This window comes from Festucalex cinctus, chromosome 15 (assembly GCF_051991245.1).
Source record: "Festucalex cinctus isolate MCC-2025b chromosome 15, RoL_Fcin_1.0, whole genome shotgun sequence".
Lineage (NCBI taxonomy): Eukaryota > Metazoa > Chordata > Actinopteri > Syngnathiformes > Syngnathidae > Festucalex > Festucalex cinctus.
Window position 1 is genome coordinate 5,962,118 of NC_135425.1, and position 17,545 is coordinate 5,979,662.

At 45.1% G+C, this 17,545-nt stretch overlaps 1 protein-coding gene and 1 long non-coding RNA gene across 2 annotated transcripts in view; both read right to left on the reverse strand.

The window, feature by feature from the left end:
- The window catches only part of slc12a2 (solute carrier family 12 member 2), a 441,149-nt gene that overhangs the window by 140,670 nt on the left and 282,934 nt on the right, over nucleotides 1–17,545 (reverse strand). The gene's annotated exons all lie outside the window — the stretch shown is intronic.
- Nucleotides 9,068–14,558, reverse strand: LOC144002481 (uncharacterized). Its single transcript, XR_013278751.1, has 3 exons — nucleotides 13,573–14,558; nucleotides 13,119–13,205; nucleotides 9,068–13,037 (listed from the first exon to the last, which is right to left on the reverse strand). It is a non-coding gene; the product is annotated as an uncharacterized LOC144002481 (long non-coding RNA).

The window sequence follows — 17,545 nt, forward strand, 5'->3', positions numbered from 1 at the left end:
GTCTTCGAAGAGCCTAGGAGAAGAGGTAGGTGTTTCCACTAGGCTAATGTTCTAGTGGAAGCAGCCTTTTTCGGTTTTGACAGGAGTGTCCATTGGCACAAGAAGATAGCCAGATCCCGGAAAAGGGAAGCGGAGAGGATTACAACCGATTTGGAAGGACAGTACACCCCACCGTTTAAGAGAGGACATCCGCCTACGAGTTAAGGTAGGAAACCCGAACGCGGTAGTCCCGATAGAAGTAGAGGCAACGTACACGGGTACGGAGCTGAGTAACCAGGAGCTATAGTACGTCCCTGAAACCCAAAGCGCACGGGTAGGCTTCGGAAATAGATAGCTCCACTCCTACAATAAGAAAGCAAAGCGGGCTATAAAACACGCTAGTGAAGTAATGGAAAAATTGACGGGGAAAAATGGAGGGGAAAAGCCCCCCAGCCCTACGGAGAGGGGAGCAGGATTAAGGCCTGAATTCCGTCCTCTAAAACAAGTGGATATACCGGTAGTGGTTATGCTACTGGGTGAAGGTGTAGATCGATGGCCACCAGGAGCCAGAAGGCACCTGGAGATAAACAACCCTTCGATCCGTCCGACAGACCTCCCAGTCGAGGTGGAAAGGGCGGTGAAGGAAACGGGAATGTTCGTGAGCGAATTTCCCGAAATAATGGGCATAGCAACAGTAGTGGTAAACCACCCCCAAGAGGGATGCACCTCTGGGACGGTGGGCCTTTGGGTCCACTGGTGGTCTGTGTTGTTGGATGTGTATAATGTGATGGAAGTGGTTAGTACCGGAGTCCAGTGGGACCCGACGATAAGATCCCTTGCTGAGAAAATGCACATAAGGGTGGAATTGGCAAATCCCAAGGGGACTGAAGCTTTAAGCCTCAACCTTTGGGAACAACCGGAGTTGAAAGAGCTCCAGATGGCGAGGAAGCGGTTTGCTGAAGCCGCTAGTGAAGAGGGCTTTTATGATACGGGCTCATGTGTCCCAGTAGAGGAGGACGCAGGAGCATCGGAGAATGAAAGCTCAGGAATAACTGTAAGAATGACTCCCCTGATAAGAACGGCGCCCCTGGGGGGGCTGCCGGAGGAAACCAAAAAGGTTTCAATCGGGAATGGAGTGATATTGTGTCACTATGTGGGAAGCCCCTGGCGGATACAGGGGGATGCTATAGTGATAATTACAGATAGATCACTAAAACCACATAGTAAAGCGCTTAGGAACATTTTAAGGCAGGAAGCAGGACAAGAATATGAATCAGAGGTTAAACAGGAATTACAGAAAAATTATCAGCGGCCAATAGTAGCGGCAAAAACTAGTGGCGGGAACACTCCCTATGGCATGATAATTCACGTGCCAGGGACAGAGTGGAACCCTAAAAGCGATCAGTCACAAGATGCGGACGAGATGGCAAAAGCATTGGAGAGAGGGGTCGACAAAGCGCTAGGTGAAGGGGCGGAGAGAATAGTGATGGATGTAAATTGGATTAAAACTGGGAAAATGCAGTGGCAACAGGCTGAGTCCATAGCTGTGGCGGCCTTCACCTTAAGAGCTAAGACTCCCGTGACAACACCATCGGGAGTAGAATTTGTGGTAGCAATATCAAAAAAGCAGAGAGAGGAGCGGGTTAAATCAGTGACAGATGAAATTTTAACCCGTACTAGGCAGATGGATCGTGAACGGCGCCAGCTCCAGCAATCGATAACCGGAGAACTCAGGGACTCGCCCCAGTCCCCATCCCCAGTTAAAACAACTCCCGTGCCTTCCCCGGTGAGTGGAGGGATGTCAGGAGCTGCCCGGGGGGTAGAGGATGAAGAGCGAGCGGGACCGAGCAGACAAACCCCAAAGGGGAAAAACAAAGCCCCAAGGGGAACGGTAACCTTTAGCCCCGTCACGTCTACCCCTGGAACAGCACGGGACCCCTTTCCGGGACGACCCCCCATGATGCCGGTGCCCCTGCCAGAAGATGGGAGCGAAGAGGAGGACGGTGGAGAGCAAGCTCCTGTTCCGACCGCAATTGGCGCTAACCCCGCTGACGAAGACCGAGACTCAACCTCGTCAGAAGATGACCCGGCCAACCCCGGCCAGAACCCAAAAATAGTTACAAGACCAGTGAATAGAAGAAAGAAAAATCCTCAACCTACGTTTGATGTGTACCGGTCCTCAGAAAGGATAGCTAGGGATGTTAGCCTGGGATGGATCGAGACAAAGGATGGGCGAAAAGCGTACATACCCGAGGCAGGGCAAGTAAATCGCCCTTATCCACCGGCCTGGCTTAGTAAGCTAGATAGTAAAATGCCTCTAACTATGCGAATAACTTATCGCGAGGCTGTTAACATTTTACAAGCCCCGCCATACACCACATTACTTGCTCACCAAGACCTGACTAAGAATTTCAGGGATGGTTACGTGGCGGTGGCACATGATTTTATGTTAAGACGGCTCAAAAAACCAATAAATGATAAAGCAAAATGTGAGCTGAGAGCCGACGATGACCTGAATTCAGATTCAGATAATGATGGAGCAGCGGTTACTTTAACGGTACCAGCTGCCCCAAGAGCCTCCTTGAACCAGCAGTCCCAATATATGACACAACTGGGATCAACTACAATAGTACCGAATTTAATAAATCAGCCACACGACATAGAGGGTGATGTGCAGCAGTTTAAGACCTTAAAAGAGTTGGTTCGCCAAAAAGGTAGGCTAGAATCAGCTAAAGAGTATTTAGTTGAGACATGGCCCATGATTAGGGACGCGCCAGGAGGAGATGGCGCGAAGAAGCTATGGCTTCAATACATCATCGCTAGCCCCGTCGGACCAAACGAAACACCACAACAGGTCTATGAAAGATGGGTGGATGGCGAAGATGAAGATGAAGATGCCCATATTAACAGAGCTAGGGAGCAACTCAAAAGGGACGTTTCACTGCTAAACGTGTGGCACAAAATTAAAGAAGTTATATCGCCAAATAGGTATATCAAAGTGCTGCGGATGATTGTTAAGGACAAAGGGAAGGAAGCTGTCTTTGTGAAAATGGCTCCAAATAGCACGACGCTGAAAATTGCAGCCTCCGTTAAGAAGTGGGATCGCCTGAATAAGCATAACGCTGAGAAGAGGAGAACCGGACCAATCGCTAGTCGCACCCGAGGGAACGAACAGCAAGTCCAGCAGGGAGCTCAGCGACCAGTTCAGACTGTCCCCTATGTGAGACCTCAGCAACAGAGAATGAGTGGAAATCAGAGACCGGCCACTCAGCCAGGACAGCAGACGAGGCCCCAACCAAGACAACAGCCAGCAGCGCGAAGACCAGGTCCGGCATACATGCCCAAAGAAGAATTTGACAAACTGAACCCAGAAGAAAGGAAGGCCTTCCTCGAGGCTCGCAAGGCTGCAGCCTCCGGGGGGCCTGGCAAATAATGGAGACAAAGGCACGGGTCACCCTGGAAGGGGTTTACAGAATAGGGGATAACCTATATGCTAAGGTGGAGGGAGTGCCCTATTTAGTAGACACAGGGGCCGAGGTGTCCATGACCCGTAAAGCCTTAAAACAAATTGGACACCTGCAAGTAATGGTAGCTGATGGTTCAATAGCCAAAATGCCGGTAGGAATGTGGAAGGGAATTGTGTGGGTATTGGGACCGCATAATTTGTTGACACTAAAAGATGCAGAAGAAATGAAAAAGCCCAAAAAGCAAAAGCAAGTTGCAAAAAAGAGATGGGAAAAACTAAAATCAAAATTAGTGAAAGTAGGCCCTACAAAAATAATACCTGATCAAGAATGGTATAAGTCAGTAGATGTACCGGCCGTAAAAGCCCAACAAATCCAAGACAGTGTATTGACATTAGAAGGGAAAAAGAAATTAGGTGAAATTTTAGACAAGGCCGCAGTCGCACATTTTAAAAATGATTGCGGTGATTTAGGAGCAAAATACATGCATACTATAAGTGGGGGAGTACATCCGCCCGTAAGGCAACACCCCCCCGCCGTTAGCTTGAGGGGTGTAAGGCGGCGAATAAGTCCTTATTATTCCCCACTTTTGACACCACCTGTCTATTGTAGCGTTTTTGAAATGAGTTCCATTGTCAGTTCTTAATTCTCTCGGTATGCCTAACCACATACAACCCTCTTTTAGTGTTTTCAGCACGCTATTAGCATTCGCATTACGTACAGCTTTTAAACCAAAATGTCCTGACATCGAATCAACAAGCACAATAAGATATTTCTCACCTTTAGTGCCGCTTACTCCCATGGGGCCTGCTACGTCCATGCAAACTGATGCCCATGGAACAGTGCTTTTAATCGTCAATCCGTCCACTCGCTGTCCTCGGCGTCCTGCATTATACTTATTACACAACTCGCAATTTCGTATAACTGAACGGATTTTCTTTTCTGGGATCCAAAGTTCCAGTTTTTCCAGCTCCCTTTTTGTGGGCAAGGCACCTCCATGGCCTAGCGCTTCATGTACGGCCTTAGTCACCTCACACACAAACTCATTTGGGACCACTTTTCCTCCTTTGGGAGTATTGTCCCATTTTTCTGCTCCTACAATTACCAATCTTCTCTCTTGGACGTATTTATCTATTTCATCATTTCCTCTCCAGTGAGCCCCCTCCTTGACGTGGGCTTTCTGGTGAACAACATCGATAGTCATATTCAACCTTAACTCGGCTATTTTCTTCCACAACTCAGCATGAGCAATTTCTTTACTCCTCGCTCCTTCAAACCCATTTTCTTCCCAAATGGATAAGTCCTCTTTGAGCGCCTGAGCATAATAGTGACTATCGGTTATAAGTCTTACTCGACTCACGTGTAATCTTATGGCCTCTAACAATCCTTCCAACACCGCTGTAGCCTCTCCTGCTTGGGCACTACCCGAAGTCTGACCTTTTCGGCGGCATATCTCTTTACCATTGTGTTTCAGGATGAAGCCCCAGTGGGCATACTGGTCTTCACCCTTTTTGGATCCATCTGTGTATAGAGCCCATTCGTATGGCTTCTCCTCATTATTTACAGTTTTCGCCTGTTTTTTAGATATGGATTTTGCTGGTCCTATCTCTAATTCAGGGTCTAGCAGGATATCTTCCCACCTTCCCCATCTCACATTAGTCGCTTTAGTACTTTCTAGTGTGTCTTTACGCAGGTAGCGATGTACTTGACTCTGCGTAACTACCTTTATGCCTTGTCCCTGCGCTAAGTCTTTTAATGTTCCCCAATATTTAGCAAGAACCGCTAATTCTCTCTCCTCCTGGGGAAACTTCTTCTCAACATTATTTATAGTATAAGTCCACAATGTTACCAAGCCGGCACCCTCATTACTAACACTTACCATTGCATTATCTTCATCACATTGAATCTCGGCAACTAACCTAACCTCCAAACTTCTCGGCTCAAGGCGTATAGCATTTTTTACTGCGTTTTTGAGCCCTTCTAAATTTTCTTGGTCTTTAGCCGACCACGGCCAATCCTTTGTTTTCTTTACGTTAGGATTTTTACGCAATCGGGCATAAAGGGGTCTCGCAAATTTCTGATAAAACGGAACATGATCTCGAACATAATTACACAATCCTAATACTTTCTGCAGCTCGTTCTCGGACGTTGGCGGCAAAATTTGTTCTATTTTTTCTCGATACGCTTGCGACAGCCCCAAGTCTTCAGACACTTGGAATCCCAGGTAATCTACCTGAAATCTGGCAAGCTGACACTTCTTAAGATTTAGCTTCAATCCTGCCGCCGTCACTCGCTCGATTACGGCCTGCAAAGTTTCCAAATGTTCCTCCTCCGTGTCACTAGCAATGAACACATCATCAATGTATACTGTGACTGGGAGACCTTCCAAAACATGCAAGACAGCTGATTGAAATACGTTCGGGGAATTTTTATATCCCTGCGGCAAGCGCTGCCAAACGTATGCTTTTCCCTTATGCGTAAACGCTGTTTTCCCTTGTGATGCTTTGGCAATTCTCAGGGAAAAGAATCCATTTGCAAGGTCAATACATGATTTATACTTTTTTACTCTTAATGTTTTTAAAGACGCCTGGGGGTTTATGAGGCTCGCCCGGTTAGCCACCGTACGGCGGTTTAGAGCTTTAAAGTTAATGACCGGCCTCCAACCCCCTCCTACCGCTTCAGGTTTTTTAACAGCTTGAATTGGGCTATTGGTAATCGGGTTTAGCTCTTCACGAATAATACCAAGTGCTAATAATTCTTTTACAATTACCTCCATTTCGGCAACTGCTCCGGGGTTGAGGGGATACCTGACGATTAAAGGGGTGCTACAAGCGTGGAAAGAAAAACATACGAGAGAGGAGAGTAAGACGTGGTGGGGACTCAATAAAGATGAAATTGTTAGCGACGTGTTACCATGCTTAGGAGAGTCGGAAAATTATTGGGTTAAATACCAATATATTGCGACGGTATACTCTAAAGAAAACGATATTTGGCCTGATGTTGAGAGACCAGCCTTATACGCTAATCCTAGGCCATGGGAGATGGTGTGTGAGGGAGGTAATGCAGTGGAAAATTTTAAAAACTGTACAATTGTATTAGCACGTATATCCTGTCTCAATGTTCAGTCCCGGTTTATGAATTTTTGTACTCCACGTTACCGCGATGCAGAATATGCCAATGTTGAGGGAGCGGTGTGGATTAAGGATAATAATAGTAAATGGATCCGGAGTCAGGTTGCAGGTAGGGATTACTGCGCGCGATGGGACAAAGATAATGACTTGTCCAAGATGGTAGGACTGAAAATTCTCCCCAAACCCCCTGACTCTATTATGCAAATTTTAGAAGGTCACGCATTTAGGAAGACCCGTTGTAAAGGAAATATAGTTACAGGGTTTGATTGGTTGGGATTTAATAAAATTTATGGCCCTGGCACATGCCACAAGCCCGCTGAAAGGTGGCTGCATTGTGGACACAGTGACGAATATAACCGTAAAGGGGAACATGTGTGTACATGGTATGAGAGAATGGGATTGGCAATAAAAGGTGTGGTAAAAACTGTGGCCACAACAGCCGTTGAAGTTGTAGAAGAGGTAGCGGAGACGGCAGCTACTGGAATAAGTACAGGGCTATATAATTTAGTACAAGAAGTGGGACTTTGGTTCCTGCTAGGTTTAGGAATCGTCCTATCAGCGGTGATAGCTTTTGCAATTGTCAAAAGAGGAACTTTGTCGTTATTTCCTCGCCAAAATCATAAAGAGAAAACCATACCAAATAAGGTAAAAGCTCAGTTATTGGCCAACGAGCTGCAGGCAAATTGGGGAGGGACGACAAAAAGGAAGTTACTGAGCATTGGGGAAGGGCTACGGAAAGGGGCGGGATCGACCCAACTTTAAATACTACGCCCTAGCCCCGACTTCCTCACTTCTCACTGAAATCTTTTGGCGGAACAGTAGAACTACAATTGACCATGGCATGCAGTTCGGTTAATGGTACTAAGGGGAGACCAGGCGCCCTTCAAAATGTGAGTAATGAGGCTGAATTTTGGATGATTTTCATAATATGGCTTCTTTACTGTTGTACTGGACAATGGGACGTATGGCAACTAACTCGACCCATCATTTTGATAATAGCTGTTATCAAGGTATTGGTGTTGCGCTTTGTGTTTTGTACATACACACTGGGACTGGGATGCTTCATTGTGTATATGCATGGCCGAATTAGAATAGATTATAAAACCCCAAGAGGGGTAGCTGAAACTTTCCTCTTGGTTTGTTGGATTTGTTTAGATATAACCTCCATCCAAATTTTTGAAGTTATATATGGAGCTGTTGTATTGGAAGGTATATTGGCCATCGCCTTGGCCCTCTACATCATGAATATGGTAATTCGCCTTCAGAGAAACCCCGTGGCTACAGGCAGCAGGGTTTGGATATGGCGAACAGCTAAATTAATATTATGGGGTATAGTTTGGGGAATAATTTCAATTCTCCTTTGGTTACGCCTGGTCGACCAATTGGTTTTAGTGATTTGGTTTTTTACCTATGCTGCTATCTTTACTCTCCCGCCAAAAGGTTCCGCTACTCGGAGAGCGACCACATCCTCGCTCTATCGTAGTAGAGGCTTTCCGCATTCTCCCGACAGAGCGGGTGCGGATGAACATTTAGATCAGGATCAGAATGTATTTACCGGGAGCCGCGATCTTGTAGGCTCCCCTCAGGTTTAAGAATTGTCGACTTGTGTCTGTGTATTTACCAGGATAACCAGGATGAGCCGCGGTGTGTCTTCTGTGGAAGCGATCTCCTTCTCTCCTCTGCCTGGGTAGTGGGGGACGCTTTCTACGGGCACTGCTGCTATCCGTTGCCCGCTAAGGGTGTGAGTAGAGAAATGTGGCTTATACCTGACGGGCTTTATCTAGACTTCGTAAGTGATCTCTTCGACTCTGTTCTGAGTAAAATCTGGGTATGGCCTGGCTTTGCTGACCTCGCGAGCTCAAGTAAGTTGGAAAGTTTGGTTCAAAGTCCAATAAAAGACATACGTTATTATGTTAACAAGAGGTGTGAACTCATCGGGAGAACTGTCCCTTTGTTGCGCATGGTATGGCGCCTGCCTGACGGTACTCGACGCCTGACTTTCAATACCCCGTCTGGCTTTTGTGTAGCCGCCACTCCTAAGAGACAGGCCAGACCTACTCGAGAGGAGCGACCCTGCGCGCCTAATACGGCCCCCTCGCGCCCCCTGGACCGGGTTGATGAGCCTGGGGAACCCAGTGCCGCCCGACAGGAAGCTCCAGTTGGTAAGGTTATGCCACTGTTGAGACCAACCTCCCCCGCGGTTTCATCATCTGTTGATGACCCGGTGGTTGTGCTAAGCGAGGATGAGGATGAGGGCTCGTTGGCTGCGTTGTCGCCCTCCACGATGATAGGTGAGTTGGGCCTGTGGTCTCCCCTTCCTGATCCTCCGTCCGTCTCCATGTCTTCTGACACCCCGGAGTCTCCACTAGTTGATGACGGAGGGTTAGATGATCTATGGATGATGGGGGAGGACGGGGAGCTTGAGCCGGTGCCTCCGCTTTTGCGACTGATTTGCATGGAGAACACCTTTGATCTCTAGGAGGGGGTGTTGAATTGAGCGGGGTTGAGTGGGTCAGATGTGGCGCCATATCATGTAAAATAAGATAATAAATTAATGGACTGAACTCAATTCTAAGTTAGAGATCAATTGGTGTCCATAAGATTGAGGAATTGGTGTTTATAGGGCTGATAATCAAACTTTGGCCTCTGGGTGTAGTTCCTCAAAGTAACCACCAGATGCCGCCAAACCTGTACAACCAGAGCCGCCTGCTTAGCAAGGACCGGTCATCCTTTATGCCAAATTAAATTAAAAGTAAATAAAAGGTATCCTGAATTAAGTAATAATACACACACACAATTTATATTCGACAATTGTTGGCCTGAATTAGGGATCAATGCTTACAGCACATTGAAGCCACTATGAAGCTTTGCTGTCTTTTCTTTTAATTACGAGCGATACTGTCCGTTAATCGCTTATAAGATTGCTGTAACTGCATTGAGTGTAAAGATTACCTGTATGCAAATGTTTTCTCCTGACATTGTCATACAAGATGTGTAACATGAAATAGAATCAGCCTGTTAAGATTCCCTGAGAGAATTTGGGATTTAACATGTCATGTATATACATGTTATTCATGCTTGCTTAGTTATGTTCAGAACATTATCATACATCATGTTGATTTGATGTGTGTGACTATCAAATAAGAGCCAAGACCGTTGAATTGTAACTGAGACTTTAGCAGCACGATGAATTTCCTGTTTGAAAAACAGGAACTGGTTGCTAAGCTACGCAAGCCACAGAGCGCAACCTGGTTCAACAGTTTCCTGTGTGCGCTGATGCAAGATTGAGCTCCAATGTTGCGCGCCTGTCACTCAACTGTGTGGAGACTGTGAACAAGTCCTAACTCGTCTCGGCGCATTGATATGTGAAGAGACTACAAGAGACTGGAAATCCCCCAAGACACGCGGAAGGACACGTTCACCAAGAGGAAACAGTGACACGCAACCAAGGTTATAAAAGATCCGTCCATTGCGAGGATCGGGGCTCTTTGTTGGTTTGCGCTCTGCTCTTCGACTTCTCCCTGCGATGAACCTGTATGGAGTGTGTCACTGGAGGACTGTTCAGCGGCGTGGTAGGACTTAGGGTTTTTTTCGAAGGACCTTTGGCTGTTAGTCGCGACCGGGACTTTTCTCACCAAATTGGGTAAAGTAAAATGCTTTATTAAATAAGATGTTTAGCAGGAAGTTATGAACGGTTAATCGCGTGTAGGGACGGAGCCATTTAACACACTCCCATATCTTCAAATTAATTTTTAGCCAAAAACGTCTTATTTTAAATTCAGGTCTTGAGCTCTTTTGAGAAGTGATCAATCTTAGAAGGCTCTTATCAAAGGTTTAAATATTTATGTTTGATTTCCCTTTTCCTATTTCATTCTATATTTTATTAATTTTAATTTTTATTGTATTTGTGATTTTTGTGATTTATAATTGTGTCTCGCGTCTGGCGGGCGCTCATTAAAGGATTTGAAAACTGGTTTTTATATTCATATTATTATTTGAAATAAAATAATTGAAAGACAATTTCTGATTTAATTATTTTATTTGTTTCTTTCGGTTTTATTCTATTTCGTTTGGACATTTTATAAGTCCGGGGTCATTTTATGAGACCTAATAAAAGGATTTAGAAACCGATTGTGAATTATTCAGTTTGTTTGTTTATTTGTTGATTTCTATTTTTGTTTTATTTCTTTCGGACGTTTCATAAGTCCAGGTCGTTTTATAAGACCCTATTATTTTTCTTCGAGACGGACAGCAGCAACGGACGTCTGGAAAGAGGTAAGTGCATTCTAATAACATCTAATGAATGTCTCCATTTGTATTAATAAAGTCAAATACTCCTGCTTGATATGAAACAAGTCCGTATGATCCTAACAAGGATTATTAAATGACTAGGTCAATAACAAATGCAAACAACTAAGAGAAGTGGAGCTGCCAAGTAAGTGAGGTGTTCAGTCTATTATTCCTGGGTTCTGTGTGGTTGCTCATTCAGGATTGATAGGTGGATGAAAACGGATTGACCTCATGATAAGAAGACAGTGAACAAACCTAGGTGAGTCCACTTTGATATATCGGCTTAACTAATTCCCGTCCCCTCACGCTGACGCCTTAGAGCCGGTGAGGGAAAAGGGGAATTACTGACCCTTTGATTGGAGAGTCGATCAGGACATATTTCCCGATTTAAGTCCTGCGGGTAAGCGGAAGTTGACAAATGCATGAGGATTAATAACGTTTCGACCGCCCATATATGGGCAAGTTGCTTATGTTTTGGATTCATGAGCAAGCAAGTTCGGTAGTACAAGCTGGCTAGCGGACGTTAGCCGAAAGCTAACATCGAACATTTTCACCCAAGTAGTGCCAGTGCAAAGTGTTTACTGCTGAAATTGGATTGATTAGTCTTGGGCTTTTAATGCCGATAACATGTTTTTTGGTGGCAAAATGTAAACTTGGAAAAAAAAGAGACAGAAGGGGCTGATGCAAGAAAACAGACCCCCGGGGGTGATGCAAGAAAACAGACCCCCGGTAGCCTACACATCATGCTAAAGAACTTATTCACGGCCACCCTACTGCGGTAAAATAACCAGTCTTTCCATATTTTATTTGTTTATATATTTGTTTATTTTAACAGGTCGCCCTGCGCCCGTTTTTCTGTCCAATCATCCCGACTGGGCTCCAACATTAAAGTTGGGTCCCAAGTTACAACATCTATGTCTCAGCCCAGTCGGTGCCAAGATATGAACGTGCACAGGAGAGACAAGCAAAGAAAAGACGACTCGAAGTGGCAGAGATTGTTGCAGTTATGCAGCCAGATGGCTCCAGTAACCTGTACCCTCAAGTACTGCTGACATCATTGACTCTGGTATGCCACTCAGAATTCATTACATGATATATTGTATGCATGAGTGAATGTATGTGTTTATGTTTGTGTGTGTACACGCACCTTATATTTTAGAGACATTTGGAAGTGTTTATAGAAATAAGTATTTGCCTGTAGCAATGTTCATACATTAAAAAATGCAACAAAATGTGTACATTTCTTTTACACTGACAAAAAAACTATACTACTTTACTATATTAAACCTATTACTGGTACCGTATTTTTTTGTGATTTTTTATTTATTTTTTTCTTTAGGGATATCATGCCACACCGACTTGATTGCCAATGACATGATGGAAACGAAGGCGAGCATCAAAGCATTGGAGGAGGACAACATGCGACTGTTTGTTTGGCGCTAATAAAGGCAGCGTTTATACAAATTCTATTGTTGGGTTTGTTTACAAAGCTATACATAATACAAATGACAGGATTTGACTCAATGTGCAATATGGTCCCTCTTAAAGTAATGGCATAAATCTCTATTATTTCTAAAAGCACAAAAAATGAAGTGAATAATGATTAGATGTAGTAATTTCAGGGTTAAAAATTGAACTGTTAATGTAGTTTATTTTAGCACAGGTGTCTACCATCCTGAGATGACGGTATGATGTAATGTTGATGGGGTACGCAATGACTTTCATTATGCTATGTACAGAGGAAAAAGTTGCTCTCTTTTAAATTTGTTTAATGTAAGACAAGTACCAGTACTGTGTTACAGTTTTCCCAATAATCCTTGTTTCACACTTGTCACAAAACCACTGTCCTTTTGGCAGTCTAGATTGGCACACTTCAAGTGATATCATTTGATTTTACAATCTGCTGCAGCACAAAAAACTACTTTATTCCGCATCTTTGAAGTACATGAGCAAGTGGTAGGTGGCAGCGGCTGAGCAGGAACACTGGAAGTCCACTGCTGATCTAGTAAATGCTCTCCCGAGCAGTTCAGGTAAGGAGGGGACTTTGGGAAAAAAAAACTCTGGCTTTTCCAGCTGGCCAAAACGAGCGATCTGGGTGGACTCGCTCAATCACACTTTGTCCACACCACAAAGTCGCAGAAGTCCGTCCAGTTAAACTCATCTGTGCCTGAATCTGAAAATATTACAAACATTGTAATGAAAATATGAAACATAGAATTAAATAAGAAACTACAAAAAGTAAAGCCATACATACCTGGTAATACTATTGGTGTTGTCGTGACAAGTGATGGGAATTGTTGCCATCTGGCACCAGACAGAAATTGGGTGTTGTGACAGCCTCCTTAACCGTGAGATTATAAGAAAAGCTGTCAGTATGCTCAGTAGTTACCATGAACACGTTTTATTGTACTGGAAACTGAAACTAAAAATACGTCCTCTGAGAGTGGTTAACCTTAACCATTTAGAATAAGTTGATTAAGTAACATGTAACTAGTGAAAGGGTAGCATTAAATTTAATTAAGCCACGGGGAGGCTGTGCAGTTACTTTTTATTCTTATACGCTCTGCCATATTTGCCTGTTATAAAATGATTAGAAAAACCACATCAGGTAAACCTAGCTGTGCATGTAAACACAATGATAACAGGAAGCCTGAGAACAAATCAACATTTTTGTGTGCAGAATTACCAACACCATGTGGTTTACTTACGTGCAACAGCAACAGTTTCTTCTGATGCGATGTTAAAGTTTACACTCTGTATCCACCCGCTTACAAAATAATTGTAAGCCTCCAAGGATTTGTTGGCGTGTTATGGAGCATGTTGTCAACACGAGGTAGGGAAAGATGTCCAGAGATGTCACATTTGGCCAGCAAGCTTTCTCCGTCAAAAAAAAAATCACCCTTGGTCAGGACGTAATTAGGATCAATCCCGCCACACAGAGACACCTTCTGCCTGTATCGTTGTTTTTGATCTTCCGGTAAATCGTGAAAATACTGCGAAAATTACATCAGGTTGATGAGCTCTACCGTGTAACTCGCGAGTGTACCTTGTGAACCGGCGGACACCCAATATGGCGCCCGAAGGAAAAACTCCCATGATGCATTACGATGTGCAAGCGACCTATAACTTAAAAAAAAAAATGTGTTTGCTAAGCGCATGGCTGTTGTGTTTTGGCGAGTTTACGGCCGACACAGGTGCAAATTGGCACTAATTAATTGCCACGGTGATGAACTTACTCTCCCCCCGGCTTTGTTTCGTGTTTCTGAATTAAATTGAACTTCCTGAATCCGTCATAAAATGCAGAGGAATCGCCACTCTGTTGCGTCCCAGCCATAGCTACAGCGGGACTTGGTGTGAAACTCCAGCAGACGCAGATGTGTATTGCGCACAAGTCGGAAGGCAAACGCACGAGCGGAGCTCCGACGTGACGCCTCCACGCGAGCCTCTCGCAGTGGCATACTGAGGCCTTTAGCATTCAGCTATTAGCATTCAGCTTTCAGCATTCCCACGCAATTTCTCCAGAAATTGCTTAGTCTAGTTATTATTATAGCATTTTATTCGCAACACTTTTTGCAATCAAACTACTCTTACATAATACTTCCGATTTACACCGTTCAAATTTCAACTTGCTGAAAAAATTCCCGCCTTTCGGGGCTCAGTGGCGCAGTTGGGAGAGTGCATGTACAGAAAGCAGGAGGTCGCATGTTGAACCCCCTCCCCACCCCCCCACCCCGCCGACTGTACACTGCACATGTCCGTGACAATTATGTAAACGGATATTAAGTATACCAACTGACTATCATATCAGGAAATGCGTTAAAGTGAAATTATTAAACACGTGTCCCCAATTAGCGTTCATCCCTTTCAGCATTAGATGACACTTTGAAAGACAAATACGCCAATTTGCTCTGATTTGCACCAAGCCCCATTAGCTCACCTGGTAAGTAATTTGACTGTGGTTTCATTTTAAGAAACAAGTCTCGGCCCCATTAGCTCACCTGGTAAGTAACTTGACTGCGGTTACATTTTAAGAAACAAGTCTCGGTTCGAAGCTCGGTGGGGAAATGTTTTTTTTTTTTTCTTCTTCTTCTTTCACCCCCAACTTTCATTTAAGACATGGATATTGTTCAATTGTTTTACATAAAAATGTAATATACTAACAGTAAGTGCATCCATCAATTCTGTAAATAAAAATATAAAACGTGGTTAGAAATCAAGCCCTCCGTGAATCACCTAATTATTCTAACATTGTAGCAGTTGCTCATATACTTCCTCCGTGGTTCAGTGGGTACAACACTGATGCCTATCCATGAGTTCGCTGGTACGATACCAGTCTGGTCCCTTTATTTTTTATTATTATTATTATTGAGTTAAAACTGAAATCCCTTGACAACAGCCATTTTCTTTTGTCAAAAATTGTAAAACGTGGCCTGGTAATGCTTGCGATGTTACACTCGAAGCTGACGCTCGGCAAGTGTCGAGCGCTCGCGACAAAAAGTGTCGCGCTTCATTCGGTGGAAAAACACGTGGTCGGGGAAAGGAAGCGTCCACGGGATCCCATTGAAAAGAGATACAATGCTGCCATCTGCTGGCCAGAGTTAGTGGGTGTTTTCTTTTTTTATTATTTTGCAGCGCTTTAAGTGGGCGAAGGCACCGGGACGGAGCTCAGGCACTTCTCACCGTGCAAAGAACGTACTGTCACAGTCTGTCAGTGTTCCGGTACGCTTGACAATGCATATTTTGATCCCAAAATGCTGCTCTGCCGAGCGCCGTTCGTCCACGGACTTATAATGTGGAAATCCGTTGCTTCTGTTTCAACTAAAGCATTGTTGTGTTTCTCTAAGTTGTGTTGGCTTAACTACAGCGTGGGCTAACAGCTCTTCCTTTTAGTGCTGTATATTAAGACGCTGAGACCGCAGCTTGGCATTGGCCATCTCTTTACTCAACTCTTTTGTTCATTCATCCCTAGACAACAACATACTACAGTGCCGCCGAGCGGTCACATTGTAATAATACACCACATCGCTCTTTTCCAACAAAAGTGCCGTTTGACTTTTTTTTTTTTTTTTTTTAATGCCAAATATTCTTTGCAATGCTAAGTGTATAAACATATATCACCCAAACATTAGTATTACTATTCTTTACGGAAACCCTGTTGAGTATTAATCCAAATATATTTCAAGTTACATGCAAATAAAACTTTAAAAGTCATTTGCTCCCAATAACATGTAAATGTTTTTTTTAGTGTTTTAATTGCCCCAAAACGTATTTATACATTTTTTTTTGTTTTTTTATGCTGGAGCATACAGAAGGCTTTGATGCAGCCTCTCAACTGCAAAGAACGGTTGCAGAAATGGTAGTTATTACACAAACGGCCAGCAGGTGGCAGCAGAGATCAACCAGAGCCATGTAGAAAAAAAAAGCTAAATGTCACGCCGCCACCTGCGTGACAGGCCATGCTTTTATTTTGTTATCCATGTTTCCTGTATTATTGTGAAAATCCTAACTCTCCTATCACTCCAGGTCACTTACCCTTCCTGCCGCTCCATAATCACCGGTCCCCGCCCATGATTACGAACACCTGCCACCAATCATACTGACAATAAAAGCCACCCACATTCTACCCTCAGTGCCGAAGTGTCACAGTTAGTGCATGGAAGCGTCCCACAGTCCTCGAGTCCTTGTTCCTGTTGCCTTGTTGTTTTGCCTTGTTTTTGTGCCTTATCCTCCACAGCGGAGCGCCCTTAGTTACCCCTTGTGCCTTGAACCTCGCCAGTCACCGCCTCAAGCCCCCGAGTCTCGCCGGGCGCATCTCCAAGACCCTGAGCCACACTAAGTCTCTGCATCATGTCACGCCAAGTCTCTGCATCAGGTCACGCCAAGTCTCTGCATCACGCCGACCAAGCCAAAGCCGACCAAGCCAAAGCCGACCAAGCCAAAGCCGACCAAGCCAAAGCCGACCAAGCCAAAGCCGTCCACGCCAAAGCCGTCCACGCCAAAGCCGTCCACGCCAAAGTCTACCACACCACGCCAGGTCGGCCCAGCCTGTCCTGCCACGCCAAGCCTGCCACGCCTCGTCAAGTCTGCCAAGCCTGCCACGCCAGGCCTGCCACGGCTCGTCATGTCTGCCACGCCTGCCACGCCAAGTCTGCCCCGTCTGCCAAGCCAGCCAAGCCTGCCACGTCTCGCCAAGTCTGCCAAGCCTGTCACGCCAATTCTGCCACGTTTGCCAAGCCTGCCACGCCTCGTCAAGTCTGCCAAGCTTGCCACGCCACGTCTGCTACGCCTCGCCAAGTCACGTCAAGTCCGCCCGCGGACTCTTCTATCGGGAACATCCTGAACGACCCCTTGTCTGGCTTCATGGTCGCCCTCCTGGACTGCCCTTTTGTCTGGGACGGAGGGGTGGGCCGTGTTCCCACCTCGGTGCCCCCTTCCGCCCGCCCTTGTTTTTGGACTCTATGGGTCGGATGGCCGTCAGGAGCCGGCCATTGAGGGGGGGGGTACTGTCACGCCGCCACCTGCGTGACAGGCCATGCTTTTATTTTGTTATCCATGTTTCCTGTATTATTGTGAAAATCCTAACTCTCCTATCACTCCAGGTCACTTACCCTTCCTGCCGCTCCATAATCACCGGTCCCCGCCCATGATTACGAACACCTGCCACCAATCAGACTGACAATA